This window comes from Carassius gibelio, chromosome A4 (genome assembly GCF_023724105.1).
Source record: "Carassius gibelio isolate Cgi1373 ecotype wild population from Czech Republic chromosome A4, carGib1.2-hapl.c, whole genome shotgun sequence".
NCBI lineage: Eukaryota > Metazoa > Chordata > Actinopteri > Cypriniformes > Cyprinidae > Carassius > Carassius gibelio.
This window is the reverse complement of record NC_068374.1, coordinates 28,525,756-28,542,424: the sequence shown is the minus strand read 5'-3', so window position 1 is coordinate 28,542,424 and position 16,669 is coordinate 28,525,756. Positions and strand designations below refer to the sequence as shown.

General features: G+C 38.1%; 1 protein-coding gene and 1 long non-coding RNA gene across 3 annotated transcripts in view; one reads left to right on the top strand and one right to left on the bottom strand.

Moving 5' to 3' along the window:
* Window positions 1–16,669, bottom strand: part of LOC127976073 (uncharacterized) — a 97,828-nt gene that overhangs the window by 13,440 nt on the left and 67,719 nt on the right. The gene's annotated exons all lie outside the window — the stretch shown is intronic.
* The window catches only part of LOC127976050 (LIM domain only protein 3), a 41,073-nt gene continuing 39,184 nt past the window's right edge, over window positions 14,781–16,669 (top strand). Inside the window, exon 1 of the mRNA XM_052580167.1 lies at window positions 14,781–14,986. The gene's annotated coding sequence lies outside the window, so the exon portion shown is untranslated. The remainder of the gene's footprint in view (window positions 14,987–16,669) is intronic.

The following is a 16,669-nucleotide window of genomic DNA, read 5'->3' as shown; positions in this document are numbered from 1 at the left end:
CGCCTGATATAATTAATTTAACACTTTCTGAATTGAAATAATGCATAATTACTTAATAATTTAATCATTAAATTACAAGTAAATCGTGTTGGAAATTGTGTATCAAATTTGATACATCAGGTATTAATGGTGCTTTATGTCTAAACAGTAATGTCAAATTGTAGTAATGTTATCTACTTTATGACTACCACAGTGCAAACACACACAATATTGGGATGATTCAATTAATGGCAATTCATGACTGAAATGTCATATTAAAATATATATTGTGTTAAAAATGCACATATTAAATTTGAAACTGCAGGTATAAGGTTCTTTATCCCTGAATAGTCGTGTCAAATATTTTTTTAATGTAATCTACAATATGCCTACCACAATGTCATCTTACAATACATTTAGGTTATTTTTACAGTAACAATTCCTCTAAAATTATAATCAATATGCTGGAATCATCAATTTTTATGTGTATTTTTAGATGCCAAAAAGATTAGAGGAAGAAGAAAGAGAAAAAAAAGCATCTTCAAAATGTAATCAACATAATAATGGATGGCAATTCAAGTGACCTAGAGCAGTTAGAGGAAGAGGAGGAGAAGGAGGAGGAGAATGATGAGGAATGGATTCCTCAGGCCATGCATGATGATGGAAGTTCAGACAGCAGTGATGAAGAAGATTATCAATTCGAAAGTGTAGTCCAGAGCAGCATAGAAGTTGAGGTCCCAACAACACAGGACAGATTCAAATGGCAGTCGGTGAAGGATAATGCAAAAAAGAAAGAATACAGATGGAGATAAAAACAATTTCAACCTCCATCTGTCGATTTCATTGCATCTGATGAGGAAGGGACAGAAGACAGGTGTAACTGGACTCCATACATGTATTTCAAACAGTTTGTCACTGATGAAATGCTACAGGAAACGGCAGAACAAACAAATATGTACAGCGTACAAAAAGAGGGCAAGTCAGTAAACACAACTGCCAAAGAGATAGAGAAAGTTGCAAGAATTGAACCAACAATCATTTCTCACATGTGTACTGTAAGAAGTGTAAGGTGCATCTTTGCCTGAACAAAGACAGAAACTGCTTTCGTGACTACCACAAAGTGAAATAAAAGGACTGGAAAAAAGATCTATGTAAAAAAAAAAAGAGAGAAAAACTGCCTAAAATGTTCTATATTTTCAAATTGTTAAAGGCATAATAGATTTTTTTTGTATCTAAAATCTACACTGTTGTAAGCAAAACGTTCCCTAAAAGCCTGATGTATCAAATGTGATACAAAAAATATATCATAAACAATATGAGTTGGCAAAATTTTTGGGGGGGGATTTTGATTCAAGGATTAATAAACATCTAATTTCCAAAAATATATAATTTTCTGCCATTTTTTTAATGTGTCAGGCTTTAAAGGGTTAATGTCCTCTGTAATATTAAGCCATCTTCCATGCAAGCAAACAGATGCCGCTCACTCTTTAGCATCTGATCAGTGGTTGGTAATTCTATCTCCACCAACGACTGCATGCACTGTAAGATTGCCCGCAATATTATGTGCAGGATAAAGCATATCCATCCATCTCGAATTGAACTCTGGGATGCATTATTGATTGACTGGCGATATTGTGTCAGAAAAAATAAGTGCCACTGGGTTATAGTTTAATATGAATGATAATGCACAAGGGCCTTAGTGAACCATCAAAGCTAGGTTTGTTTTCATAGGTAGCAGTGCGCATCTATTATGAAGCCCGAAGCTGACTCATGCTCAGTCTTTGTTTGACAAAGTTAAGTTTCCACAACTTTGAAATGAGATGATAAAAGAATCCGTGTGTCAGCGGTTCTCTTATTGTAACTAGGACTTATATTTCCCTGCAGGCCTCCTAGAGGGATTATGATTATACAGTAGATTAACACGTTTATCCTTATCTGTGAGCAGCAAATTATCGGTAGATGAGGCACAAACCAGCGAAACAAATAGTATTCGTAGGAACTGCTCTCAAAATTCTTCTACCCTGTCAAATTTTAACCCGAGAGGTCATCAAACTTGCCAGCAGTGCAAGTCGAGGTAGAAGGAAACCTGATTGGATGAGATAGCCAATGTATTTTTATGTGTGCATGTGCCTGTGAATGACACCGTAAGCTTAAAATGTAAAGGTTAAACCTTTTGAGTGAGAACTAGAAGATAAAGTATTAGGCATGTATGTTCTGTGTACCCAGTGAATGCCAGTTAATTCAGAGTCATGGTGCATGGCCATGTCTCGTGCCCGGCTGAAATTTGTTTTGGGTTTCTAGTGGAGACAAACGTGGTATCATTCATTTAAAAGTCAAACATAGCAGGTGTAAATGTTACAGGGACTCAAAAATGACAATTCTGACATCAATTACTCACCCTATTATTATTTTGTTTCTTCTGAATGACTTCTGTCATCCGTACAAATGGAAGTAAATGGAGACCGGAAAATTACAAAATACCCAATAAAAGCACCAACGATATATGAGGTTTTAACTTAGAAATAGCTAGGAACCCATACATGAATTTTCAAAACAAATTCACATAAATATACTTTCTACCAATATATATATGTCATTTTTAGTCTTTTTTTTTGTCATTTCTTTAGCATCTCTTGCATATTTGAACCCTTTTCCAGCAGTGACTGTATGATTTTAAGATCCATCTTTTGATGCTGAGGGCAACTGAGGCACTCAAACGCAACTATTAAAAAAGGTTCCAACATTCACTGATGCTCCAGAAGGAAACACGATGCATTAAGAGCCAGGGTGTGAAAACGTTTAGAATTTGAAGATTAAATTGTACTTAAAGGGGTGGTTGATTGTGATTTCACGTTTTTAGCGTTATTTAGTGTGTAAAGTTGATGTTTGAGTATAAACATTATCAGCAAACTTATGGCGCTGAAAGTCCTATGCAAACTGATATATCATCTTTTAAAATGTAGCATATGCTCAGTATATGCTTACCGTATTTAACTTTTTTATTTAAACGGTATAGGACGAAATATAGAAAGATCAAATGCAATAAAAATATATATTATTTAAATAAAATTACGATGTTTTATAGAATCGCAGGGGCAGAAAACACAACCTTAATATGATGCCGGTGGTCTCATTCTAATTTCAGTAATTCATGTCCAGGACAGTCCTAGAGAACATTGTTACATCACAGAACATTTCTGTTGTCCAAGTTCGCAAGGCATGTACAGTAGCTGTGGGCCATTAATTTATTCATGGTGTTTTCTTGAAATATTCATACAGTGGCAATCTGTTGAAACTCATTGGCCGTCTCCTGAGCGCTGGCCAGAGCGACGCGGAGAAGAGAGAGATTGAGGGCCCGACGGCAGTCAATTATTAAAAATGTCAAAAATAATCACTAACTCCCTGCAAACCTCCACTGTCATCGAATGTGTAGCGTATATCTGAATTCTATTCAGCAGGTTAAAGGCACGCTATGGGAGCCACTAATAGCAAAGCAACAAAAACTCTCACAGATGCATTGAGGAATGGTTTTGTAAGCTGCTACACAGAGGCTCAATAAATGATGGTTAAAACATGACCTCCATCCTACTGACATATGTCGTAACTGAAAACTACTTTCACCTCTATTTTCGCTGCTTTGTGCGTGAGGTGGCCTCATTTGAATCAAGGCTGTCATAGTGACTGAACAGGAAAGGATGTATTGAATCTTTACAAAACCCTCCACCATGGGCTGCTTTTACATTAAAAGACCTTAATCTGTCCTTTAAATGCCATCGGAGCTTATTCAGAGACATGATTGTGTCTCTCATTTTAGGTTTTTGTTAGGGCTCTTTGTTAAAGTTTTTGTCCTGTGTAACCTTTTGTACACGTCTATTTGCTCTTTGTATATAATTTCCAGTTTCAAGAACATTGAATCAGATTTTTTTTCTAACAATGATTCACAATGTTCCTAGATAGACAGGTAAATCAACAGATGGATTCTAACAACTCTTCCTATATAGATTAAATAGACAGATAGACAGATAGACAGAAAGACTAAGAAGGAACAGGTAAAATATCTGGTTTATATGCTGTTTGCTATTCAATCAGTGTGAGAACAGAATCAGTCCATGTGTGGTTATATCCAGTTATCTTGCTCAAGTGCATCCACTGAAAGCAAAACTAATGGAATTCTGCGCGGTGGGCTGACTGCCGTTTTCTGATCACTAGAAGATTGCCCTATTGACCAAATGTCAGGCGCAGAGAGATGCAATGATCGAATAAAAGAGTATACATAATCGAAGGCGAGAACTCTGCCAGGGCCGCCCTCTGTTGCCTCTCTAACTACACCCTGGGAAATTCTCAAAAATCATTACCCCTCCCATCACCACACACACACACACACACACTTTTGTCATCCCACTTCTGCTCTCTTGTGATGCTCTCTTGAAATGCTTTTTTGCTTTTTCTCATTAAAAGCAAATTTTATATATGTCTCTCTCACACACACCACATCTCTCATTCCAATGCATTTCTGCCCTGTTGCCAACAAACTGCTGCTTGGTATCTGTCTGAGGACATGTTATGAAATATTTTGGGCCCAAATTAATGTGCCATTACTACAGGAGCACTGAGCTGAAGATGACAGAAAGCCTCAGGATATTTAGATCACTACCAGATTGGTTACTGGAAGGTAAAGTGGGTGTTGACTCCTGGAGACCAATACACCACCCCCCCCCCAAAAAAAACATAACTCACCTAAGAGGGAGGAGGAGGTGGAGGAGGCAGCTAACAGATTAAATTCTGATTAGGGAGAAGATGCCCAGAGGAATTTATTGGTCACTTGAGAGGCTGAGTGATGTTCTACCAGTCTGACAACTGCTTGAACATGCTAACGACGCTGTAGCATTTATAAATGTAACACAAATGTGGCAAATGAAAAATGTATTCCCTCAAAAAGAGGGTTTTTTCCCCACCTACTTCGGTTCTAAAGTGATCTAAATCTGTCAGAGGTGAAATAAATTACATCTTCTCAGGAAAGGAATGACTTTTTTAGGGTTCTGCCTTATAGTCTGTATTTTATTTCTATTCGGTGTAAATACATTTATAAAATTGTTAAAGGTATAGCTCACTCAAAAATGAAAGTTTTGTCAGTAAATCATATTTGTCTTTCTAGACCTTGCGAGACTTTCTTTCTCGAGCACAAATGAAGAAATTTTGTACAGGTTGCTTATTTACATGCAGTTGAAATGAAAGGGCACTTCAAAAATGACACAATGCAAAATAAAGGGAATCTAAAAGTCATCTTCTTAAGTCTTATTTGTATGTAAGACAAAATTTAAGTAATTGTTCACTGATAATCTTCAACTCCAGTGGGCTATGGAGTGCTGTGACCAAATCATGAATCAGAAACAGAATCAGTCTGATTAATGAAAATATCATTCAGATCAAGTGTATTCATTAAAGAGACAATGAAAGAATAATTTCTTCACACATTAAACATTGTCACATTACATGACTTATGTAAATATATATACAAAATTTATGTAAATTAAATTATATATAAATAATTAAACATATTAAAATCAAATGTAATCTAATCTTGACAAACTATATGTCGTTGGAAAGGTCTAAGACTCCCAAATATATATTTTTCCAATATTTTTTGTTAAAAATGATGTAGGAAAAGTAATAGATTAATTTATGACAAGAGTGCACCCTCAGAAATCTACATTACAAAAGGAGTTTTGACCTTTGTTTAAAACAAAAGACTTCCTCGTTGCCTTTTTCTCTATTACATTTTAGAAATCATCAGAAGTTATATACCACTTGAAAACATAAAATCTCAAAATTCATCCTTTAAAATATATCTTGAATATGAATGAATATATATATATATATATATATATATATATATATATATATATATATATGTTTTAAATAAGTAAACATAAATGTGTCAAATTTATTTATTTATTTAAATTGATTTAACTTTATACATTTATGGTATAAAATTACAGATATAATATAAAATCTATAAATAAAAATATTGAATGTTATTAATATATGAATAATGTTAATTAAACAATAAAAATAATTAAATAAAACGTGCAACTTACTTTATACATTTATGGTGTTTTAGCATCCTTTTTGAAGTTTCGAAAAAATGAACTGTACATTCTTTAAAATTTAAAACACAGAAAGACTGAGTACCTTTTTTAGTATGATGGTAGAATTTTTTTATTTTTTTGCACCTGTGCTCTCTTAGAAACAGCTCAAGTCCCTCCCTCTCTCACCACTTGTGCATGCAATTACACCTAAATGCACTAAAATGACTGACTGAACCATGTGAAGGGCATATACTTTTTTGTGAAGCGTGACATAATCGGAGAGTTTAGATTCCTTTTTATCAGGAGGCCCAGGTAATAATGAAGGCCTGGGATCCATTCAGAATACTCATTTACAGCTAGGAGAGGATGGCCCCATCTGTTCTGTGGCAAGGTCCCTTCCAGCAATCTTTGATATCACTAAACGCTATTAGCTGAGGAAGAAGCTGGGCTAATGGACCTTTAAGAGCTCATTTATTTGAAGCAATTATTTAGAGGCGACTCCTTCTTGGAGTTGTGCATTGCCCTCACAAATGGGAAGATTATGCCATGTTTGGAGGAGAATGCATTTGACTGAAGGACACAAGGAACTGGAGTAGGAGGAAGGAATTCATTTAAGGGAGGCAGACTGGAGACCCGCAAACAAGTGCTCAATGTACTCTGATGTCAACTCAAGGTAGTACTTTTCAGTATTCACGAGCGCAGGTTTGAACCAATCAGTTTTTAACAGAATGTTGCAATAGTGAGAAAAAAAAACTCGAAAAGGAAGCAGCATTGCCTTTACAGTGGGCCAGGCCTTCACATCACAATGAAGATTGAAGAACTCAAAGATGCCGTTCTACTGCACAAATATATTAACATGTTGGACGTCCCACTATGGAATAAGTCTTTGCCCAGTTCTGACTATAGTTATGTTTACACACTTTGGGGTGGGGGTGATGGATAGCTCTCACATACCTTTTAGTATATTATTTATGCTACTGTTTTGAGGAGCTAAAATATTAAATAAAAAATAGTATGCTAGAGGGCAAATATTCTTTATTTATTTATTTTTCAAAAAATACACAAAATACACAAGAATTTATATTCCTTTATCAAATATATTTAAACAAATAATCGTAATTATTGTACTACCTATAAATAAAAAATAAATAAAAAACAGCATGAATAATTCACAAGATAATGGAAATAATAGTAACAATAATAAGCCATTATTTACAAAATATTAAATAACATTATGTAAAAAAATATGTAACTTAGATGTCTGTATGTAACAGTTTCATTAAATTTAAATGTGTTAAAATATCTCTAAAAATAAAGTAAATATAAAATACTTTAAAACATATATATATATATATATACACATACACACATATATATATATATATATATATATATATATATATATATATATATATATATATATATATATATATATATATATATATATATGCAACTTATACTGTGTGTGTGTGTGTATTTTTTTTAATAAAAAAGAAAAATATTTACTCTAGTGTGTAGAACCTAATTCATACTATCTAAACATTGTTAACATTCCTATATCTGTCCTTTTAAAAAAGATTCTTGAACATGCTTTAACAATGGAGTTGGCTAAACACCCAGGGTAATTCAGTGAAATAACATGTCCTGATAGCATCTCCTAAAATCCAAAATTATTAGGGCATAACAGACAACAACAAAAGAATTGCATGGCACTATGATTCAGAAGTGAATCAAAAACTCATGTTCTTTTTTTTTGCAACACATTCAGAATCTCAACAGATCGACTTTCGACTTTTAAAAGAAAACTGCCAGAAAGAACACTTAGTCCCTAGCTGCACAAATAAGCCTCTCCTTCTCCCTCCCTTATGACCGGGGTGCATTTGAGAATATCACTCACTTTGCTAGGATATGAAAGAAGCAAGACCTGTAAGAACATTGCAGTGGCTTCAATACATGACATTCCCAAAGTAAAAAGAACAATCGAATCTTTTATGATTACGCCTCTTTTATTGAATGTTTCAATCAACCAAATATAGACAACCTCGGCAATTTGCACTAACCTCACCGGCAAGAGCTGCGAGTTTGTGACATATTTGTATTCTTTTGAAACGGGTACATCCGCTTCTTGCCAGCCTTATTTTCTTTTTTAACCTTAGCTGTATTCTGAGATCAGACAATGAGCAAGTGATGCAATATCGTGGCCTGGCGGACTCAGTAATGTAGTCAATGGTATAAGTCCTACTGCAATTTAAAACTGCTTATCCGAGCTGAATCCAGATGGGAAATCACTCCCAAACAGTTTTCTCTTATAAGCACTCGTCAGGGCTTAGCCAGGGTGGTGTTCATCTCCACACAGAGGATGCGCAAATCGCTTTAGTAAAAAAAAAAAAAAAAAATTTAAGGCCTCATGAGCGATTTGATGAGACGCCGACTCATAGGCCTCTGTCTCCTGCCTTCAATTTGGTGGGCCCAATGCTTCAGCTCAGTTGCGCATCCCCTTCCATTTTCAATATTGCTTCTCCTATCATGGCGAAAGAGTCCCTGCAAAGAAAGACAGCCTCATATTGGAAAATAATGGCCCTTGAACTGCCGGAGCTCTACAGTCTCTCTAAATTCAACTACATTTTTGGTGTTTCCTTCTGTACATCTGCCATTCAAATTTCCTGACATAGCCATAGATATATTCATCCAAGTTGTTTTACATGTGATAATTCAGCATGTTTGAAGAAGGTGCACCATAGATTGGGCTACTTTGAAGATGGTGTAAGAGCAATCTGAACTACAGTGGGGTGTGATGTGAGAGGAGGATGTCTGAAACACCTTTTCACACCCCTACCAAGAATGGCATCCGGTCTGATAGTCGCTGGAGGATTAGTCACTACATGCAAAGAGAGCAGCCAATTAAAACATGAAGCTCCTACACAAGTGAAAGAAAGTGAAAGTCGTGAAATTTGCTAAGTATGGTAACCCATACTCTGAATTGGTGCTCTGCATTTAACCCAACCAAGTGCACACACACACAGCAGTGAGAAGTGAACACACCGTGAACACACACCCGGAGCAGTGGACAGCTATAGATCCAGCACCCGGGGGTTCAGTGCCTCGCTCAATGGCACTTCAGTCATGGGTATTGAGGGTGGAAGAGAGCGCTGTTCATTCACTCCCTCCCACCTACAACTCCTGCCAGCACCGAGACTTGAATCAGCGACCTTCAGGTAACTAGTCTCTAACCATTAGGCCACAGCTGCCCCAAAAACGTGGATAGAAATAAAAAAGGAGAAAGGGAAAGTGTGTGCGAGAGAAAGAGAGGGAGACGAAGAGACAGGAGTGAGATGTAAAGATTCTCAGTTTGCTTGTACATCAGTCCCGTTTTCGTCGATGTGTACCATATGAATCATGGAAAAAGCCTCAGTCCTGGTTGGCTTTGAACCACCAAAAGACGCTTGAACTACAAGCCTAATTTTCAGCTTTATGCCAGAACACATTCCCATGAGGCACACAGGGGCTGTGACATGAGAAACCAAATGTAGAAAAAAAAAGAAAAAAGGAATGAATGACCAAGTCTGCCAGATGTTTAGAATATTCTCTTGCTTCCGTACTAGGGACTGTATGTGATAGAAACAAACTAGTTGATAACTTTCTTTATCTTAGGGGGTTTCAAACTTGGAGGGCCCCAATGAGAGCCATGAAGGGTTCCAGAGAGTCCATGGGTCCATATTCAACACTATTTGCCCATTTAATCAAATCAATAATTACATTATAGAAAGGGCCCCTCTTAAAAGGGTGCCTTCATATTTGGGAAGTCATGGAACCAAAAAAAAAACAAAACAAAACAAAAAAACTGATCTTGCACATTTCATCCAGGGTATGTCTCTACTCAAAGCTAATCTTTCAGGTAATGAGTTCAAGGGCTGTTGGAGAAGCTAAACCACTCATTAAGGTAAAGCATGGCTGTATATGATTAGCATGTACTTAATTTGATGATGCATTTTCTGCAGGCAGGTGTGTAGCAGATTATATCACTTTTCTCACTTCCCATGGCCTTATGGTGCAGCGCCTCTGCATAATGTGTTAAGGGGAAGTAAACCTATTCACAAGCAGGACTTGACTCGGGACAGTGGAGTGGATAATTGGCGCAGTTTTATGATGTCACATGCTTGTGCAGAAGCCGTCGAGTGGATCGTAAAGTGTGACAGTTGATTTAGCCACTGTGAAATGTGGCGATTAGCCATCTTAATTAGCTGTCGTCTCCAGCTCAGCCACCGGCCCCCTCCCTTGCATTCTGGAAAGTTGTTCTCCTAGGATCGATCATAGAAAAGAGGAGGCAATGGTCTTTAAATTCTTTTTTTATCCCTCCAACTTACATACTAGAAAAAAGGTTGCAAAGTTAGTCAAGGCTGTATCAGAGAGATTCACAATCAGGGTCCAAAATATTAGTCAAATAATGACATCTAAAAGCCACTTCAGCTGATTTTCCTTTCAATCCTACTTACATAGACTTACCTTGAGAGCACTCAATAGCATGGAAGTAAGCTTATTGCTTTGACTATTTCTCTTATGTTTTAGGACTATGAGTTTTGGAACCTGCCAAATTCGCAGCCCTTGCTGAAGGTGAAGGTTAACGCTTCTCATTCAAACAACAGAGGTGTAGGTGCTTAGAATGCCATCTATTGACGTACTAAAAAATTATTGCACACCAAGTATGTTTTGAAAAGCTCACCAAAGTGCAAATTCTTCCCTTCCCAGGGCCAACAAGAACTGGAACACTTACTGCACAAAATTACATCTCTTTTTTTATAATGAGGCCATTAAGAGGCTGTCTGCGCACGCTTTTAGTTCATCCCAGGGACCTCACCTTGTGTGTTTTTGAGTCAATTAGCATTGGGGAAGAGAATGAGCTAGAGGCTAATGGCACAGAACAGAGAGGTGATGTCCTTCAATGTTTCAAATAAAGTGAGAGACTTTACAACGTCAAAGCAGATGGAGGATGGGCCATCATGTCATTGCCTCTCATGTCCTGATCAAGGTTTAGTTCCCTCTCCTTGAATCACAGGCTTAATTATTTTAAGAAATGGCACAGCGCTGATCTCAGATCAGTGTAAAAGGGCAACTTGTACAGTAGCAACACCATGTCATTACACTGACTGACGCATGTGGGTGGGAAAATTGCAGCAAGAGCGCAGGAGAACATCAGTCACATCAATCATCGCTTCATCTTGCCAATTAGCGTTCCCAGATATACACACAGATGAAAATCAGAGTCTCATCTAACTGGCTGACAGACTCTGAGATCAACCCCCCCAGCCCCCAAAACCGCATCAGCAGTGCCAAAACTTTACAATGAGATGTCTGGTTTTGTTCCTGTGCCTCTGGAGTCATTTGTCAGTGAGACAAAAGTTGCTTGCATATTTTGACTCCTTTTATTTGCAATCAAGACAAAGCAGACATGATTAAGACACTTTTGATGGGTCAAAAGGGGACATATTGCACCATAGCCACCATATTTCAAACAATCATTTTCATTATGTTGCCATGTTCAGTATACATGAAGATTTGACAGTTTTCCATCAATTAATGACAATAAATAAAACGTGAGGTTCAGTGCCCTCGAGAGTTGGGGTGAATTTTTTTACCTTTCAATTGGATTTAAAAATAAAATATAAATCCATCTACTCTTGCAATAGATAATGAGATTGAAGACATGAGCTTTATGCATGACAGATAGTTGATATGAATATTTAAGAGAGTGCTATTTAAATTTACGCCAGTGACAAAACGGACGCCAAAAGTGGATTAATAGTTGCAGTTCATAATTTTTTTTTTTTTATTATTGGAGTGACTAGTTAGAATTTTTCTTATTCTTGTTTAATTTGCACTAGTTGTTGTGCTCGAGATAATATATTATGTGAGCTTTCAAAGATAAACCTTGAACTGAATTGAAAAAAAAATATTATAATATTAATTAAAAATCACATATGCAGCAATAACTGCACTGCTTCTGAGCAGAACGGACTCCAAAGACAATTATACTGCGATTTACAGCATCTCTTTGTCTATAGTGTATATACAACAAGTCAACACTGCTTTGTGTAGTACATAAACTAGAAGCTTCATCACAAGCGAGCTTCCATTTTACTGTCAACTGATGCTCAGCACTGCAATCAGGGATTGTCGGCAAGAGATTAAAAGATATTTTCCTCTTCAGGCGGAGTAAATTGGTTTTGGATTAAGGCTGATTGATTGCCGCAGAGGTATACAGCAGTCTGTTTGAAATTCTTAGTTCCAAACACACAAGTCATTTCAAGCGAGCTACTCAAGGAAATCATGCTGGATAGAATCAATAGATATTATGTAGCAGGTACCAGTATTGCTCTAGGTTATCATTAAAGGATTGTAGAAATATTATTTAAAGGCTCGTCTTCTTGTGGTTTTGAAAACATGTGGCTGTGTTTCGCCTAACAATCAAAATGTATTGATTAGTTTATTGACAGTATAGGCTCCATTTTAATGGAAGATTTAAATGGAAAGCATAAAACTGACCTCCAAAACTCCAACATGACGTAGAGGCTCAAGTGTCAAATCACAACAAAACAATAATTGTAATAAACCAAATGTAATCTGGTACTTGGATTCACACAAAATAACCAAAGCACAATCTGTAAAGGAAGTACAACTGTTCCTACATGCATCCATTCACATTTGCAGATATCTATAATCTCTATTTTGGAATTATATAGAATGCCTTAATAAATATCTAGTGCAATGGAATGCAAAAAAAGTTAATGGTCTAATTCAATTAATGGTCTAGATTGTCTTAAAAAAAGCAGCAGTTTATTCTAAACATAATAACTGTTAAAATACAAACATCCCAAATCAGAAAAATAGAATTGCAACATCCTTAAAATCATCCTGAATGTGAAAAGTAGTTGCACATTAAAATGATCTAACCTTACTGCAGACCTACCTACTTACAACCAGCCTTCAGCCAGTCAAGGAATGCCCTCCTTCTGACATGGCGTTACATTGCACTTGCATATACTAGCTCTCAGACTGGCCTTAACATATTTGCTGGTTGAATTAAATAATCTTTTTAGATTCCCATTGCGACAATATAAGCCAGTATATAGTGGTCTGGGTGTTCTTTAACTTTAAAGGTGTCTCCTCAGGCCCATTACTAAAGGTGATTCTCCAGACTTTGCAGAGGAGACTTCATTATTCGCTCTAGATGTCTCTTGGCCAAAAACGAAAATTGGTCTACAGGGCAGAGAGAGCAAGGTTGGGAGTATAAAAGTTGTCATTAAAACTAGGCATCCTTTGACCCTGTTGAGGGTCACCTACCTGAAGCAATTATTGGGTGTCTCTTTAAGGAGAGACTCTTGTGGTCATTAGTGCAAAGTCACATGTGTCCCTTTGTGTCCACTGGGAGCAGAGAACTCTAGGATAGTATGTGGTATTAGATTGAGTGTGACTCTACCACAGTCAGGGGGTTCTTACTAGATTGTGGAAGTATAGTGTGGGTAACTTAGTTTGAGATTTTGAAAAGCGTCAGAAAAAGATGATGGGATGAGATGAATGGATGAATATAAAAAGGACACTTGTGAATCTCAACAGGGCAACGGCTCGTTAAAGAAAGATATAAAACGGTACATGGCAAGGAAACTGGACACTGGCACATGCTATATGATGACTGCAGGTGATGCATCGTAAAACCCTGATTTGTTCTATTACTCTAAAATATCTTAAACTGTGTTCCGAAGTTGAACGGAGGTCTTATGGGTTTGGAACGACATGAGGGTGAGTCATTAATGACATCATTTTCATTTTTCAGTGGACTAACCCTTTAAGTGCGTAAGCGTGACATTCACATTTCCCTGAAGTGCTCTGTGTTTTAGCACGGTGGATAATTAAGCGGGTGGAGGGAGTGGCTCTGAATGGCATCATAAATTCTGCACCATCTCTGCTCACCATTCACACCACCTGCCTTTCCCTCCTGCACTCACGTTCACCGTCAGAGGAATTATTAAAGATAAAAAGGCACTGTGGAAAGAGATCCTCCGCTGACAGATATTATCATTACAACCTTTTATCAAAAAGTGCAAATTTGTTTTTATCCATCTGTCTCCCCCCCAATGTGTCTCACTCTCCATCCTTCACTCTTTCCCTGGGTATTTCAGCAGGAGGAGAAAACGAGAACCAGAGAGAGAGAGAGAGCGCAAAAAAAAAGAAAACGAAAGGGAAAAAAGCTAGACTGAGCTCTGTCAATTGGAGTGTGTGCACTACTAAGTCTGGCTTCACTACAAAGGTTAGCAGATCTGACTGTCAATACTGTCAGAGGAATGGAGTCTTAGGGAGGGGAGGGAGCAAAAGAGGTGGAGACACGAAGGTTAGGTGGGGGAGGCAGGAGGGTTTGCTTTGAGAGAAAGAGATACTTTGATATTTCGGAATGTTAGAAGGGTGAATGTGGAGAACTGGAGGTTGGGGATCTAATTACCGGGCCATAATTGGGGGCTAGGGAATAGGTTGCCGTCCTCTCAACTCGCTGCAGATCAATTATGTTAAGAGAACATCTGTAAGTAGAACTTAATGAGGTCCATTAGAGCAACATGCGCTGCCTTCCCTAACGGTGCTTGTCAGCTTCTTGGATGAGCTGGAGTGTGCTGCTAACTAGGGACCTGGGGAAGGTGCTTAAATAGGCAAGGAGACGTGCAGGTCGGCTCAGGTCTATTTTGCTTTGCTGCCGGGGAGGGAACGAGACCGCGAGCAAAGAAACAGCCATCGTGGGGAGAAGGAGGGGAATCTTTTTAGAGCGGGAGCGAGGAGGAGTTGCAGGAGTGTTTTTAACCCGCTTGCCTGGAACTTGACAAGGGAACCGGCTATATTTGAGCTCTCATCTCGTCTTAATCTGCAACTTTTCATCGGTACAGTATCTTTCAATCAGATTTTTTTCCCCCTCCTCAAACATATTCTGCTCTGCAGCCTCATTAAGAAGCTTGGGAACGATTGTTTCGTGCAGTGTTTTAATTTGACCCTAAACCGGAACTAACTGGTGATGATCTTTTGTTCTCATTGAAGTTGTTAGGATAAAGGATCTCTGGATAATTGCCAAGTACTTTGACGTTTTCTCTCCTAAATAAGGAAGGGAAGAGTTTAGAGTCGGTTGTTACAATGTGAGTGGCTGTGGTGGGTGCGAGAGAGCATTAGATTCTCTGTACGTTACTAGTAGCGGTTTAAACTGGGATTACGTTGAAGCTTCCTTGAAATGAATGGTCACTGGAGATGCTCAAAGGAGGCTTAAACCAGAGTATGAGTACCAGGAAATATATTTTTTACTCCAATCCTCTCCAAAAAAAAGATTTCTCCTCTTGTGAATCCCGGTAATTAAACTCCTGCTTTCATTTCCACCTCAAAAACGAACCTGCATTCCTTTCGCTCGGATGAAGAGGGGTGGTTATCGGCTGTCGGATATCCCTCGCTTTGCTGACATGACATTCTGTGCGTGTCTGTGTGTGTGAAAAGGAGAGGGGGAGTGGTAGTGAGTGACTGTGAGAAAGAGAGAGAGTGAGGCGAAATAATAAGCAGCTCTTCATTTTAACGACGTCCGTTCGCCAAGACTGCGCGTGCTTCCCGCCATGCGGGCTGCGTGCTGGACTGATTCGCGCGAGCGTCACACAACGTGACGGAAGGCTGAGTTCACTTCACGCGGCACTCTCTGTTGATGGCACTCTTTAGCTCATCACCCCCAATAATTCAGATATCTTCGGTGAATAATTGACACGATAATGCGCCCGATGAAGTGGTGGCGGGGGGATAGAGGAAGAAGGGGTTACAGCGTCCCCTACACACACACACTCTCTCTCTCTCTCTCTCTCTCTCTCTCTCTCTCTCTCTCTCTCTCTCTCTCCTGCTCCCTTTTACTCAGCTTAAAGCATCTCCCCCGCAAATTGCATGATTACCAAGATAGCCCGCTTTGAAATAATTCAATCCATGACAAAACCTAATTACTGGCAGGTAATACCCTGTCAGCTTTAATGCATCTCATCACTCATAATGGAAGCGAGGAGCATTTTATGACCCATCTCATTACTGCAGTATTTTTATGCAGAGATGATTGGCATGGGACCACAATCTTACCAACTTTGTTACCAACAGTTATCCATCTCCACATTTTCGGTTTAGTCACTTCCAGTCACTTAAATGACTACTTTTGGGCCATGACAGAAAATAAACTCTACAGTGCATGTGTGATTATGTTTCCTTTTCTCTCTGTGTGTGTGGGGAGGGAGGATAGGTGGCACTGAAGGCCTGTGATTCATCCTACCTCGGCAACATGGGCATCAAGCAGTGCTAATTAGAGTGAACAGGTGTAAACAATAGGCGAGGAATAGCTTTAGAAACACAGACTGAGAAAAAAAACTGTGAAAACATTGAAATGTATTACTCTCTCTCTCACACACAAACACACATGCACAGTTACAATTTTTATCTGGATCTTCATGTACTTTGATTTTGCAGGTGCACAGTGATCACATACATAAAGCATGAAAGTTTATGATCCATAATGGAAAATTATCAATGTGTGGCCTGGGGTAATACATCATGAT